Here is a 16,330-nt window from a genome sequence, read left to right as displayed (position 1 = left end):
GATACTGTATCTACTCTCTAACATTGTTCTTCAGTGTATGTATAAGCAAACACTTATCACAAATTTTTTCTTTTTAGTTTCTTGATAGTATTTCAATATAATTAGTTTGCTAATTATATTTCTCATGTATTATACTTTACACATTAAAAAACATTGTTCTGAGAAGAGGTCCAAGGTTCGCCAGACAGCCAGAGGGTCCAGGGCACAGACATGGAAAGGAACCCTACCTGGGGAACAACTGAAGACGTGTGTAAAAGATGAGTGTCATACAAAACAACACCCCAAACCCAATGGGACGTGACATTACAATGCATCCTGTTATTAAAAGATGATGTAGGACTTCCCTGGTAGTACAACAGATAAGACTCCACCTGCCAATGCAGGAGACACAGATACAGTCCCTGGTCCAGGAAGGTTCCACATGCCGTGGGGCAACTACGCCCATGCACCACAACTCCCGAGCCTGCATGCTGCAAGTACTGAAGCCCGCATGCCCTACAGCCTGTGCTCCACAACACGAGAAGCCGCTGTAACGAGAAGGCTGTGCCTCGCAATGAAGAGTAGCACCTGTTTGTTGAAACTAGAGAAAGCCACAAAGATCTATAGCACAGCCAAAAATAAATCATTAATTAAAAAGATAATGTGATAGGAGAATGCTAGTGTGAAAAAATATTTATGGTAATAGTACGTGAGAAAAGCAGCAAACAACAAACTCATGAGTACACACACACACAGACACACACATAATAATTCTGTTTTTCTGTTTAAAAATAAGGTCAGAGGGGTAAAGGGAGCTAACCCATAATACTAACAGTGATTATTTGGCTGATGGTATTATTTGTGTTTTTTACCTTCTTGTGTTTGTCCCAATTTTCTACAGCCAACAGGTATTGCTTTCACATTCAAAAAATATTGTTTTCCTTATTTGAATTGATAAAATCCTCTTTTGAAGAGATTAATAAATAATCTTTTAGAGATCCCGTGTTTAAAGGAAAAAGCTACTCAATAGAAAGTAGTTGCATGATCTTTCAAGGGCTAGGACCTAGTTAAGTGAATAGTTGGGGGCTTTTCCAGCTTTTTTTTTTTTTTTTTTTATACCCTGGGAGAGTGATCCCACAGTCCTGGGAAGGAGATTGATCCCTCATCTGCTTCAGGCTGCTGGTCCAGGCTGCTGCATGCATACTGGCCCCTCAGAAATGAAGAACACAAGAAGCAGTTATGCCTGTTCCACTCTCCCTAACGTACAGAGTTTGCAGATGTCTGTTCTGGACCTAAAGTTTTGAAGTCTCTGCCCATGAAATTAAGGGATCAGTTCAGTTCAGTCACTCAGTCGTGTCTGACTCTGCAACCCCATGGACTGCAGCATGCAAAGCTTCCCTGTCCATCACCAATTCCCGGAGCTTGCTCAAACTCACGTCCATCGAGTCAGTGATGCCATCCAACCATCTCATCCTCTGTCGTCCCCTTCTCCTCCTGCCTTCAATCTTTCCCAGCATTAGGGTCTTTTCCAGTGAGTCAGTTCTTTCCATCAGGTGGCCAAAGTATTGGAGTTTCTGCTTCAGCTTCCAATGAATATTCAGCACTGATTTCCTTTAAGATTGACTGGTTTGATCTCTTTGCAGTCCAAGGGACTCTCAAGAGTCTTCTCCAACACCACAGCTCAAAAGCACCATTTCTTCCGGGCTCAGCTTTCTTTATAGTTCAACTCTTACATCCATACCTGACTACTGGAAAAACCATAGCTTTGAGTAGATGGACCTTTGTCGGCCAAGTAATGTCTCTGCTTTTTACTATGCTGTCTAGGTTGGTCATGGCTTTTCTTACAAGGAGCTTCTGCTGCTACTGCTAAGTCACTTCAGTTGTATCCGACTCTGTGTGACCCCATAGACGGCAGCCCACCAGGCTCCCCCGTCCCTGGGATTCTCCAGGCAAGAACACTGGAGTGGATTGCCATTTCCTTCTCCAATGCATGAACATGAAAAGTGAAAGTGAAAGTGAAGTCACTCAGTCGTGTCCGACTCTTCGTGACCCCATGGACTGCAGCCTACCAGGCTCCTCCATCCATGGGATTTTTCCAGGCAAGAGTACTGGAGTGGAGTGCCATTGCCTTCTCCATTACAAGGAGCAAGTGTCTTTTAATTTCATGGCTGAAGTCACAATCTGCAGTGATTTGGAGCTCCGAAAAATAAAGTCTCTCACTATTTCCATTGTTTCCCCATCTACTTGCCATGAATTGATGGGATCAGATGCCATGATCTTAGTTTTTTGAGTGTTGAGGGTTTTTTAAATTAATTAATTTATTTTAATTGGAGGCTAATTACAATAATGTAGTGGTTTTTGCCATACATTGACATGAATCAGCCATGGGTGTACATGTGTCCCCCGTCCTGAACCCCCCTCCCACCTGCTTCCCCATCCCATCCCTCAGGTTCATCCCAGTGCACCCACCCTGAGCACCCTGTTTCATGCATCGAACCTGAACTGGCGATCTATTTCACATATGGTAATATATATGTTTTAATGCTATTCTCTCAAATCATCTCACCCTCACATTCTCCCATAGAGTCCAAAAGTCTGTTCTTTTGGACTACGTCTCTTTTGCTGTCTACCACATAGGGTCATCATTATCATCTTTCTAAATTCCATATATATACATTAATATACTGTATTGGTATTTTTCTATCTGATTTACTTCACTTTGTATAATAGGCTCCAGTTTCATCCACTTCATTAGAACTGATTCAAATGCATTCTTTTTAATAGCTGAGTAATATTCCATTGTGTATATGTACCACAGCTTTCTTATCCACTTGTCTGCCGATGGACATCTAGGTTGCTTCCATGTCCTAGCTATTGTAAACAGTGCTGCGATTAACATTGGATGTACATGTGTCTCTTTCAATTCTGGTTTCCTCAGTGTGTATACCTAGCAGTGGGATTGTTGGGTGTATGGGAGTTCTATTTCCAGTTTTTTAAGGAATCTCCACACTGTTCTCCATAGTGGCTGTACTAGTTTGCATTCCCACCAACAGTGTAAGAAGGTTCCTTTTTCTCCGCAACCTCTCCAGCATTTATTGTTTGTAGACTTTTTGATAGCAGTCATTCTGACTGGTATGAGATGGTACTTCATTGTGGTTTTAATTTGCATTTCTCTGATAATGAGTGATGTTGAGCATCTTTTCATGTGTTAGCCATCTGTATGTCTTCTTTGGAGAAATGTCTGTTTAGTTCTTTGGTCCATTTTTTGATTGGGTTGTTTGCTTTTCTGGAATTGAACTGCATGAGCTGCTTGTATATTTTTGAGATTAATTTGTCAGTTGCTTCGTTTGCTATTATTTTCTCCCATTCTGAAAGCTGTCTTCACCTTGCTTAGAGTTTCCTTCGTTGTGCAAAAGCTTTTAAGTTTAATTAGGTCCCATTTGTTTATTTTTGCTTTTATTTCCATTACTCTGGGAGGTGGGTCATAGAGGATCCTGCTATGATTTATGTCAGAGAGTGTTTTGCCTATGTTTTCCTTTAGGAGTTTTATAGTTTCTGGTCTTACATTTAGATCTTTAATCCATTTTGAGTTTATTTTTGTGTATGGTGTTAGAAAGTGCTTTAGTTTTCATTCTTTTACAAATGGTTTACCAATTTTCCCAGCACCACTTGTTAAAGAGATTGTCTTTTCTTCATTGTTATATTCTTGCCTCCTTTGTCAAAGATAAGGTGTCCATAGGTGCATGGATTTATCTCTTGGCTTTCTATTTTGTTCCACTGATCTATATTTTTGTCTTTGTGCCAGTACCCTACTGTCTAAATGACTGTAGCTTTGTAGTATAGTCTGAAGTCAGATAGGTTGATTCCTCCAGTTCCATTCTTCTTTCTCAAGATGGCTTTTTCTATTCGAGGCTTTTTGTATTTCCATACAAACTATGAAATTATTTGTTCTATTTCTCTGAAAAATACCATTGGTAGCTTGATAGGGATTGCATTGAATCTATAGATTGTTTTGTATAGTATACTCATTTTCACTATATTGATTCTTCCAATCCCTGAACATGGTATATTTCTCCATCTATTTGTGTCATCTTTGATTTCTTTCATCAGTGTTTTATAGTTTTCTATATATAGGTCTTTTGTTTCTTTAGGTAGATTTATTCTTAAGTATTTTATTCTTTTCATTGCAATGGTGAATGGAATTGTTTCTTTAATTTCTCTTTCTTTTTTCTCATTGTTAGTGTATGGAATGCAAGGGATTTCTGTGTGTTAATTTTATATCTTGCAACTTTACTATATTCATTGATTAGCTCTAGTAATTTTCAGGTGGTGTCTTTAGGGTTTTCTATGTAGAGGATCATGTCATCTGCAAACAGTGAGAGTTTAACTTCTTCTTTTCCAATCTGGATTCCTTTTATTTCTTTTTCTTTTCTGATTGCTGTGGCTAAAACTTCCAAAACTATGTTGAATAGTAGTGGTGAAACTGGGCACCCTTGTCTTGTTCCTGACTTTAGGGGAAATTCTTTCAATTTTTCACCATTGAGGATAATGTTTGCTGTGGGTTTATCATATATGGCTTTTAGTATGTTGGGTATGTTCCTTCTATGCCTGCTTTCTGGAGGGTTTTTATCATAAATGGATGTTGAATTTTGTCAAAGGCTTTCTTTGCATCTATTGAGATAATCATATGGTTTTATCTTTCAATTTGTTTATCTGGTGTATCACATTGATTGATTTGTGAATATTGAAGAATCCTTGCATCCCTGGGATAAAGCCCACTTGGTCATGATGTATGATCTTTTAAATATGTTGTTGGATTCCGTTTGCTAGAATTTTGTTAAGGATTTTTGCATCTATGTTCATCAGTGATATTGGCCTGTAGTTTTCTTTTTTTTGTGGCATCTTTGGTTTTGGTATTAGGGTGATGGTGGTCTAATAGAATGAGTTTGGCAGTTTGCCTTCCTCTGCAATTTTCTGGAAGAGTTTGAGTAGGATAGATGTTACCTATTCTCTAAATTTTTGATATAATTCACCTGTGAAGCCATCTGGTCCTGGGCTTTTGTTTGTTGGAAGATTTTTGATTACAGTTTTTATTTCCATGCTTGTGATGGGTCTGTTAAGATTTTCTATTTCTTCCTGGTTCAATTTTGAAAGGTTATTACTTTTCTAAGAATTCGTCCCTGGGATGGGTCTCTGTCCCTAACTCTTTTTTCTCTCTTTTTGTCTTTTATATTTTGTCCTACCTCCTTTCAAAGAGAATGGGCTGTCTTTCTGGGTGACTGGTGTCCTCCGCCAGCGTTCAGAAGTTGTTTTGTGGAAGTTGCTCAGCATTCAAATGATCTTTTGATGAATTTGTGGGGGAGAAAGTGGTCTCCCCATCCTATTCTTCCGCCATCTTAGGGCTGCTGCCAAGTGTTGAGTTTTAAGCCAGCTTTTTCACTCTCCTCTTTCACTTTCATCAAGAGGCACTTTAGTTCTTCACTTTCTGCCATAAGGGTGGTATCATCTGTGTATCTGTAGTTATTGATATTTCTCCCAGCAATCTTGATTCCAGCTTGTGCTTCTTCCAACCCAGCGTTTCTCATGATGTACTCTGCATATAAGTTAAATACGCAGGGTGATGATATACAGCCTTGACGTACTCCTTTCCCAATTTGGTACCAGTCTGTTGTTCCATGTCCAGTTCTAACTGTTGCTTCTTGATCTGCACACAGATTTCTCAGGAGGCAGGTCAGGTGGTCTGGTATTCTCATCTCTTTCAGAATTTTCCACAGTCAAAGGCTTTGGCATAGTCAATAAAGCAGAAGTAGATGTTTTTCTGGAACTCTCTTCCTTTTTCCATGATTCAGCAGATGTCGGCAATTTGATGTCTTGTTCCTCTGCCTTTTCTGCATCCAGCTTGAACATCTGAATGTTCATGGTTCATGTACTGTTGACGCCTGGCTTGGAGAATTTTGAACATTACTTTGCTGGCATGTGAGATGAGTGCAATTGTGCAGTAGTTTGAACATTCTATGGCACTGCCTTTCTTTGGGATTGGAATGAAAACTGACCTTTTCCAGTCCTGTGACCAGTGCTGAGTTTTCCAAATTTGCTGGCATATTGAGTGCTGCACTTTCACAGCATCATCTTTTAGGATTTGAAATAGCTCAGCTGGAATTCTATCACCTCCATTAGCTTTGTTCGTAGTGATGCTTTCTAAGGCCCACTTGACTTCACATTCCAGGATGTCTAGCTCTAGGTGAGTGATCACACCATCGTGGTTATCTGGGTCATGAAGATCTTCTTTGTATAGTTCTTCTGTGTTACTCCAGGTATCTCTTGACTTCCTACTTTTGCATTCCAGTCCCCTATGATGAAAAGGACATCTTTATTGGGTGTTAGTTCTAGAAGGTCTTGTAGGTTGTCAGGGAACTGTTCAACTTCAGCTTCTTCAGCATTACTGATCAGGGCATAGACTTGGATTACTGTGATATTGAATGGTTTGCCTTGGAAACAAACAGAGATCATTCTGTCATTTTTGAGATTTCACCCAAGAACTGCATTTCATATTCTCTTGTTGACTATGATGGCTACTCCATTTCTTCTAATGGATTCTTGCCCACAGTAGTAGATATAATGGTCATTTGAATTAAATTCGCCCATTCCAGTACATTTTAGTTCACTGATTCCTAAAATGTTGATATTCACTCTTGCCATCTCCTGTTTGACTACTTCCAATTTAGCTTGATTCATGGACCTAACATTCCAGGTTCCTATGCAATATTGTTCCTTATAGCATCAGACTTTTCTTCCATTACCAGTCACATCCACAACTGGGTGTTTTTTTTTTTTTTTTTTTTTGGCTCTGGCTCAATCTCTTCATTCTTTCTGGAATTATTGCTCCACTCTTCCCCAGTAGCACATTGGGCAGCTACTGACCTGGGAAGTTCATTTCAGTGTCATATCTTTTTGCCTTTTCATACGCTTCACGGGGTTCTCAAGGCAAGAATACTGAAGTGGTTTGCCATTCCCTTCTCCAGCGGACCATGTTTTTTTTTTAATTAAGGAATACCGAGACTGAAATCTGGGGCATTCCTGGTGGCTGGAGCTTTCCTGGTGGCTCAGATGGTAATTTGCCTGAAATTCGAGAGAGCCGGTTTTAATCCCTGGGTCGGGAAGATCCCCTGGAGGAGGGCATGGCAACCCACTCCAGTATTCTCACCTGAAGAATCCCATGGACAGAGGAGCCTGGTGGGCTACAGTCCATGGGGTCACAAAGAGTCAGACACAACTGAGCAACTAACACTTTCAGGACTGAAACCACTTTGTGTAACAGCCCTCATCTTCATTTCACTCATGGGACTGAATCATGTCAATATTGAAGTCACTAGCTAATTCATTTGGCACTGATCTTTAAAAATGACTTGAGCAGTAAAACAAAAACAAAAACCAACAACCCAATGGCAGAAATAACCAAATTGAACAAAGGCAATTAAAAGATTGTCTAATAGTATGTATCTAATTTTTCTACAACTTCATGATTAAGATCACCAAGTTCAATATGCAAATCAAACTCCTTTTGTTGAAACAGTTCCGCATTGCAATTCTTTCCCTTAATCTTTATCCTTTGTTTCTCCCTAGCCTATAATTTCTGGAGCATCATCTGTCAGGGGAGCGAGAGGTGATTTTACTGCGTAGCAAATTATCATTATTAGCACAAGCTGCATCTGTAATGAGCTCACTCTTGCCGCTAAAAACAATTCTATTACCTGATGAGACAAAATCCCTTGGATCTGGAAATGCTAAAGAAACGGAGGGTATGGGTTCGTATGTTTTCTTATGACAACGGGGCCTTTTGTGGGGATTGTTTGAATTCTGTGGCAGTTAAAGTGCTCCTTTGGGGTCCCTTCTCTCTCTTTCTGTGGGAGAATTGACAGTTTCTCTGTATTCTGGATGTTGGGAGGGGATGCCTGTCCCCGTCCCATGACTGGTGGCTCTAAACAGGATCTCAGCTATGGCTTTAACCTTGTTCCAGCATGGCTGAAAAGCATGTGGCCAGGAGTAAGAGGCTCCTTGAGTTCAGATCTCAACTCTGTTGTTTTTTTTTTTTTCCTGGCTGTGTAACTCTGGATATTTTCCTTAATCTCTGAGCTTCATATTTCTATCTAAAAAAACTAATGATTTTATTTATTTTTTGGCTGTACTGGATCTTCATTGCTGTGTGGGATATTCTTTAGTTTCAGTGAGTGGGGGTTATTCTCTACTTGCAATGTGCTGGCTTCTCATTGCAGTGGCTTCTCTTGTTGCTGAGAACTTGGGCTTCAGTATTTGTGGCATGAGGCCTCAGTAGTTGCCAACCCTAGGCTCTAGAGCACAGGTTCAATAGTTGTGGCCCATGGGCTTAGTTGCCCTGTGGCACGTGAGATCTTCCCGGACCAGGGATCAAACCTGTGTCTCCTGCATCAGCTGGCAGATTCTTTACCACTGAGACACCAGGGAAGCCCAGATTTCTATTTTGATAAAAACGGAAGATAACAGAAGAGCCAACGCAATTTCATGAGTTTGAAGAGATTAGGTATATAAATCTGACCCACCTATGCTCAGTAAATATTATCCCTTATCTTTGGGGTAAAGGAACTTGGGGTACATTGCTGGAGCTGACATGGATTGAGAGTGGGCAAGTGATGAGTCCACATGCTGGGTTCTCAATGGAAGAGGGTTCAGAACCTAGGGCTCCTGGCCCCTAGTGAACTGCTCTTTTCACTGCTGTACTTTTCTTCCAGGCATTCTAACCCTGCGAGGCAGGCAGAACAGATGTGATTGGCCAAAAATAAAACAGCAGCAGCTGCCTCATTAATATGCTTGCTCACATCAGATTCTGGTCCTTTACCTGGAATAGCTTACTTAATTGGTATTGTTGTTTAGTTGCTCAGTCGGATGCTTAGTTACCCCAGTGGACTGTAGCCTGCCAGGCTTCCCTGTCCATGGGATTTCCCAGGCAAGAATACTTAAGTGGGTTGCCATTTCCTCCTCCAGGGGATCTTCCCGACCCCGGGACCGAACCCCATCTCCTGCATTGGCAGCATTGGCAGATGGGTTCTTTACTATTGAGCCACCAGGGAAGCTCTTAATTAATACTACTTAGTATATATACTTTCATTTAACAGATGAGGAAACTGAGGCACACAGAAGTTAAACAATTCACTCAGGGCCATTTTTCCCAGAAAAAAATGCCGGTGGCCATTCAAAGGCAGCTGATCCATCCCTGTTAAAAATCGCATGTCAGTATTTGGATTCAAACTGGGCTTGTCTGGATTCTCCAAAGACTGAGAAGAAGCATGTGCCCATCCCCCCTTTCCTGACCAGCATAGGGAACCAACAGGAACAGGCACCAAGCACTCCATGACCTAGAGGAGCTGGCCACCCAGCCCCAGGGTCTTCAGGCCTTGTTTCACGTTTGTGTTCCCCTCAAGGTCACACCAAAGGCAGCTTTCCCCAGGTCTCTCTTGTCTGCCTTGGACGCATCCCGCTGCCCTCCACACTCCCAGACTCCAGCTTCAGTTGACCTCAAATCACTCCTATTTGCTTAAGCTCAATCCAATTTTGGCACATGCTCTTAAATTAGTTTAAGAGCATTTCATACTAATTTTATGATTTGTGTGCACACTTATCATATCTGCAACCTTGTAACGTTTTATTTCCCTTGGTTGTCCTTTTCCTCCTTTTACCTACCTTTGAACATTTTGAAGACCAGTGTCTTGGAGAAGGAAGTGGCAGCCCGCTCCAGTAGTCTTGCCTGAAGAATCCCACAGACAGAGGAGGCTGGTGGGCTATAGTCCATGAGGTCACAAAGAGTCAGACATGATCGAGTGACTAACACTACTACTAACCAGTGTCTCAAAAACCTTTCTATGAGGTTTATGGCCATGAATGTAGTGTTTTGTCTGGTGCTACCTCAGCCTCCTGCTCTGAGGGTACTCATCCTTTCAATGAACAAAAATCACTGCAGCCCTTCTTTCTAAACCTGGGGACTGAATGCTTTTTCTGTAAAGGGCCAGATAGTCAATATTTTAGGTCATATGTTCTCTGCTGCAACTATTCAGTTCTGCTGTTTGCACAGGAAAGTTGAGATAGACAATATGTAAATGTATGTGTGGCTGTGTTCCAATAAAACTTTATTTATAGACACTAAAATGTTAATTCCATATCATTTTCATGTATCAGGAAAGATTGCCCTTTTGAATTAAAAAAATTTTTAAATGTGAAAACCATTCATAGCTAGCAGGCTGTACAAAACCAGGTGGCCTGTGGCCCTAAGTCACTGACCCCTGCTCTAAACCAGAACTTAACCCAAAAGGTTGATGCTAGTCAGGATAAGTTGTAAGTGCTTTCTTTAGTAAGCAGGATAGGTCAAGCAAGTGCTCTTCTGAGAGAGAGATCCTTCAGGAGGATCACAGATCGATCCCCTTGTGCCCCAGAAAACACAATGTCATTCAAACTCACTCCCAAGAGGGAAAGGACGGGGGTGATGTCAGTCTCAGTTTAGTCAGGAGAAGGTTTGTGGTTGCTTGAGAGAAAAGGTAGAAATAAAAACCTGTAGAGGTTTTTCATACCCTGCATTAAAGTTAAAATCTAATTTAGATGAAAATGGATGCATAGAAATTAACCATGCATGCGAGGCTTTTGTCATTAGGCTGTGTACCCTCTAACGATAGCTTTACCAAATTTATTCCCTTGGCTTGAAAATAAAGATGCTTTTTGAAATTTGATTTTGTTGTTTTACAAATCGTTTTAGCTTTGTGAATCGTGCAAACTCCATTTCTGATCTGCCTCAAACAAAAACAGAGCATTAAAGTGTTTAAGGTTCAATCAAAGGCTCGCTGCGAGCGGCACAATATTAAAATAACAGAAAAATCAATTCAATATTTATTTGGAACATGATTTGTCACAAATAGCATTCTAATAGATAACACTGATTATATGGTAGCAAATGTAATTTATATATACCGAGGTCTGTGCCTTTGTCAGAGTCATCATTAAGGAATTTGACACGTATGCAGGAGAACAATAAATGTCAACTGAAATATATACCAGTTAGATATAAATGGGATGCTGAAATGAGTGATGCTGGCATATGCTATACTTACAGGTAATAATACACAGTCTAAAGTAGCTTGCGTTTTCAAACAAGAACTCTTTTTATGTTGTCATTTAAAATATCTCATATTTCTGAAGGTCAGGAATAAATGGCACTATTAGCATTAAAAGCTAGTCAAAGAAAAAGTAATTTGTTGTTCATTTAACATACCATTTTGCGAAAGAGCTTTGTAAAATATTCACATTTTTTTCCCCCTACAGAGGCTTAGAAGACAGGATGAAGATGCTGGTTCTTAATGGAGGGCTTTGTGCTGCATCTTTGTTGCTGTTAACATTCTGGTTCAGTGAGATCTTTGTAGAATTATGAGGTTTGTGCCTGAGCCAGTAAACGCTAAGAAATAAAGCTGTTTACTTAGGCGTGGTCTTGGCTGGCTCCATCAGGGTGCTGTCTGGGTGCTGGATGTGGTCCTTATCAGTAGTAGCCACCGGCACAGGGGTGACGGCCGAACACTGAGGACAAGACTGTCCGGAGCTGATGATGGAGAGTTTTGGTGCAACAGACACAGGGCCCCGAGAGTAAGAGGAGGGAAGCTCTTACTCTGTGTCTTGGGAACAGTAACAGATAAATCAGGGTTCAAGTCCAAATGCAGATGGGGGCCATCTTGGGGTCTTAGAAACCTTTCATCTGCGACCCTGCCTACCAGCTGCAGATCCCGAACTCCAAATTATTGTAACTCCCCTCTCCTTTTTTCTCTTAAATTTGGATAAAAAGTGAAAACTACCAAAAAATAACATTGACCAACACCATTGTAATTACCACCTGGAATTGGCCAAGATAAGCCTTTTGTCATAATGCTTCAAATCCCTTTGTTAATTAAAAATATGACACCACCAATAAAGAAGGATTTTAAATGGCCTTGTTTTGATATTTTGGATCGCATTTGTGGCAGAGAATGAGATGGTTAGATAGAATCAGCGACTCAGTGGGTGTGAATTTGTGCAAACTCCAGGAGATAGTGGACAGAGGAGCCTGAAGTGTATACTACAGTCTATGGGGTCGCAAAGAGTCGGGCATGACTTAGTGACTAAACAACAATAACAACCACATCTGCAGTGAGTAGCTATATTTTGTGAACAGAAATGTATATAAATGGTAACTTCTGTGTCTAGATGCTATCTTCCTGACGCTTGCTTTTCTCTTCAACAGAACATTTGGGAGATGTACTTATGGTGATACATGTGGACCCCAGCTCCTTCTCTGTTGTTGCTGAAGTTGTATTTTGGGTAATTGGATGGGTGCAAATTACTTCCCTGGTGGCTCAGACGGTAAAGCGTCTGCCTACAATGTGGGAGACCTGGGTTCGATCCCTGGGTCGGGAAGATTCCCTATAGAAGGAAATGGCAACCCACTCCAGTACTCTTGCCTGGAAGATCCTATGGACGGAGGAGGCTGGTAGGCTGCAGTCCATGGTCACAAAGAGTCAGACACAACTGAGTGACTTCGCTTAAATGTACCTAAAAAATTCATTTGTATTCCCTCAATGACTAGTGGAGATGAATCTCAAACATTTGTGATCCAGGTATCTCTTTATGTGTTGCCTGCTTATGTCATTTTGTCCGCTTTCCTATGTGGCTGGTCTTTCCTTCATGTATTCTGAATACCAATCCTTTGTTGAGTCCACTTCATATACCTTCTCTGAGGCTGTGCTTGTCTTCAGTCCTGATCTTTGGTGTCTATGTCACTTTTACAGAATAGCTCAGGGCTGCCTGCCCTTCCTGCTTCCTTTATTGATTGTTTATCATGTGCTGGGCACTGAACTATCTTATTTCATCATCACAGCCACCCTGTGTGGGGGAGAGGGGATACTGTTATTCCTGGGAGGTTGAGAAGGGAAGGAGCCAACCCAGGTGATACAGGCAGAGAGAGAGCTGGGAACCCAAGGCCAACTCCCTCTTCCTTCAGAGCCGGGCATTTAAGTCCTGTATCATTTAAAAGAGGAAAGATGGCAAAGTGTCCTTACGAACTTTTAGAAGGAAACACATGTGGCACTTCTCAGCCTTAGCTGTGAGTCTCCCAGGAGTTTTACAAACTGCCGATGCTGGGCCTCAACTCAGAAATCCTACTTGGTCTAGGGTGTGGCCTGGACATGAGCTTTTTTTTTTTTTTTTAATCTCTCTGAGCGATGCTGCTACATAGCCAAGGCTGAGAACCTTTGTTCTTTAATTTGTAGTTTTATTGAGATCTAGGAAGTCTAAAAGGTATCAGACAAGGACCTATTTCACAGCATCAGGCTGAGAGCGTACATGCTGTATAGGGCTTCAAGAAAAAAACATTTTTGAAAATACAAAGGAAAAAGGAGAATGAAAGAAAACCCCCAAGGTACTGAACTCAGACCCTTTAGTTCTGCTGCAAATAAGAGGCTTTCTTATAAAGGGAGGGGCAGACTCCTTCTGGCTTCATTCTTAGAATCTCAGGGGCTGAATCACCAGCCATTCTCTTCAATCCCCAATCCCTGCGAGCACAATGCCATTCACAAAATTGCTAAAGGAGCAATTTCTGCATTCTCAGAACTGAGTGGTAGCTATACCCACTCTGCCCAATAAGTGTGCCTTCCTCTGCCATCCCCAAGCCCTGAAAATGCCTCCTTCTTCCTCCAACCAACCTGTTTAGTCACGGGGGCCCCAGGTCTGAGCGAGCAGGTCAGCTGGGGGCCGTTGGGAGGCCAAGTGGGCTACACCCTGCTGTGATCCTGGCAGCTCTGCCCGTGGCGGCACTGAGCCCCCTAAGTTCTGAGCACAGACTCCCCATCCGCTCATTGGCCTTGGATGAAGACCACATAGGCCGAGGGCCTAGCAAGCTCAGGAAGGAAAGCTGAAACCTGACCCTGACCCAGTGTGAGGTCAGGGAGGTGAGTCCTCTGGGTAGCCCGGGGTTACAGCATCTGCAGAAACTTTGTAGGACCTGAGGCCAGGCTGCAGTTACAGGCCCTGTGAGTGGCTGCTCTAGGCCCTCCCACTGACTTTCTGGTTTTCTCTCAGGGAGAGGGATAAGTTCGGTGAAGTATCTTCCTGCAACAGCACAATCCAATTTTCTTTTTTCTTCTGGCCCTGCCCCATGGCATCTGGGATCTTAGTTCCCCAACCAGGGGATTAATTCTCACCCCTGCATTGGAAGAGCAGTCTTAACACAGGATGGCCAGAGAAGTCCTCCAATTTCTTAGTATTATAGAACTCTTTAGAATAAATATTATATTTTTTGAAAAAAGCTTAAAATCAACACACAATTTGGACAATTCACAGAAAAAGAAACACAGAAGGCCACTAAACACTGAAAAAATATTCACTTTTCATTTATCACAAAACAAACACAAATTGTAGCAAAAGGAAAAGCACTTTCAGGTACCTAATAGACAAAAAGCTAGACAATTTACCAAGCTGGTGAAGGTGCAAAACCCTCTCATGTTAGAACAAACCATATGGAATTATCAATATTCGACTTTTTTGGCTCCCAAGAGCAATAATTTCACATAGTTCAGCCTATCGTGTTGTTGGTCAGCATGTAGATTGGAATGCAATTTAGCAACACTGATCAAAATAAACATTCTGAAGGAGATCAGCCCTGGGATTTCTTTGGAAGGAATGATGCTAAAGCTGAAACTCCAGTACTTTGGCCACCTCGTGCGAAGAGTTGACTCATTAAAAAAGACTCTGATGCTGGGAGGGATTGGGGGCAGGAGGAGAAGGGGATGACAGAGGATGAGATGGCTGGATGGCATCACTGACTCAATGGATGTGAGTCTGGGTGAACTCCGGGAGTTGGTGATGGACAGGGAGGCCTGGCATGCTGTGATTCATGGGGTCGCAAAGAGTTGGACACGACTGAGCGACTGAACTGAACTGAACTGAAACATTTCTTGGACAAATTTATATCATGTTAGAATATCATAAAAGGATCATTGCATGAATATTCCTAATAGGAAAATTTTGTGTGTCCATCAGCAAAAACAACCACACCACATACATCCCTCGATGGACTCTGTGAAGCCACACAAAGAATGAAGACAACCTTTCTGGACCATTAGAGAATAATATCCAAATTTAGTGTTAGTGAGAAAAGCAAGGTGAGAACAGTGTGTATTATATGTTTCCATTTGTTTGAAAAGGGAAGTGACTAAGAAAGTTAAAGTACAAAAACTACAGACTGTTGTCCAGAATAAAAGCTACCTGGCTATAAGGCTAAAAGACCAAGATTTGAGAGATTCAAGGCAAGAAGCAGGCAAGACCTTCATTCAGAATTGTTTCTATGATCCTGGAACCAACAGAACTACTATAAACAAGTTCCCATCTCTTGACAACCAGAGGTTAAAGTAAAAAAAGGTTGCAGCCCTGTTTTTGAATAATGCTTGGGGATCCCAGAAAAAAAAATGCCAAGAGGTTTACAAAATGTTGGATGGCCAGAAAGAGGAAAACTTCTAAGAAGTAAATCAAAACTAGAAGAACAAGTACCTTGTATGTATAGAACTTATACTTATCCAGAGAATTTAATGTTTCTGAAAAAATTAGTAGGACACTTATTGTTGTTCAGCTGCTCTGTCATGTCTGGCTCTTAGTGATCCCTTGAACTGCAGCATACCAGGGTTCCCTGTCCTTCACCATCTCCCGGAGTTTACTCAAACTCCTGTCCATTGAATTGATGATGCCATCCAACCATCTCGTCCTCTATTACCCCCTTTTCTCCTGCCCTCAATCTTTCCCAGCGTCAGGGGCTTTTCCAATGAGTTGGGTTTTCACATCAGGTGGCTAAAGTATTGGAGTTTCAGCTTCAGCATCAGTCCTTCTAATGTATATTCAAGACTGATTTCCTTTAGGATTGACTGGTTTGATCTCTGTGCTGTCCAAGGGACTCTCAAGAATCCTCTCCAGCACCACAATTCAAAAGCATCAATTCTTCAGTGCTCAGCCTTCTTTATGGTCCAACTCTCACAACCATACATGACTACTGGAAATACCATAGCTTTGACTAAGGGAATCTTTGTTGCTGTCTACGTTACGTTTGTCATAGCTTATAAATTCCTTTTTAAAAAAGGGAGATATAGGGCTGGGATCGGAGAAGGCAATGGCAACCCACTCCAGTACTCTTGCCTGAAAAATCCCATGGATGGAGGAGCCTGGTAGGCTGCAGTCCATGGGGTCGCTAAGAGTCGGACATGACTGGGTGACTTCACTTTCACTTTTCACTTTCATGCATTGGAGGAGGAAATGGCAACCCACT

The sequence above is a fragment of the Bos indicus genome, chromosome 26 (genome assembly GCF_029378745.1).
Source record: "Bos indicus isolate NIAB-ARS_2022 breed Sahiwal x Tharparkar chromosome 26, NIAB-ARS_B.indTharparkar_mat_pri_1.0, whole genome shotgun sequence".
Classification (NCBI taxonomy): Eukaryota; Metazoa; Chordata; class Mammalia; order Artiodactyla; family Bovidae; genus Bos; species Bos indicus.
Note: the sequence above shows the minus strand (reverse complement) of the source record.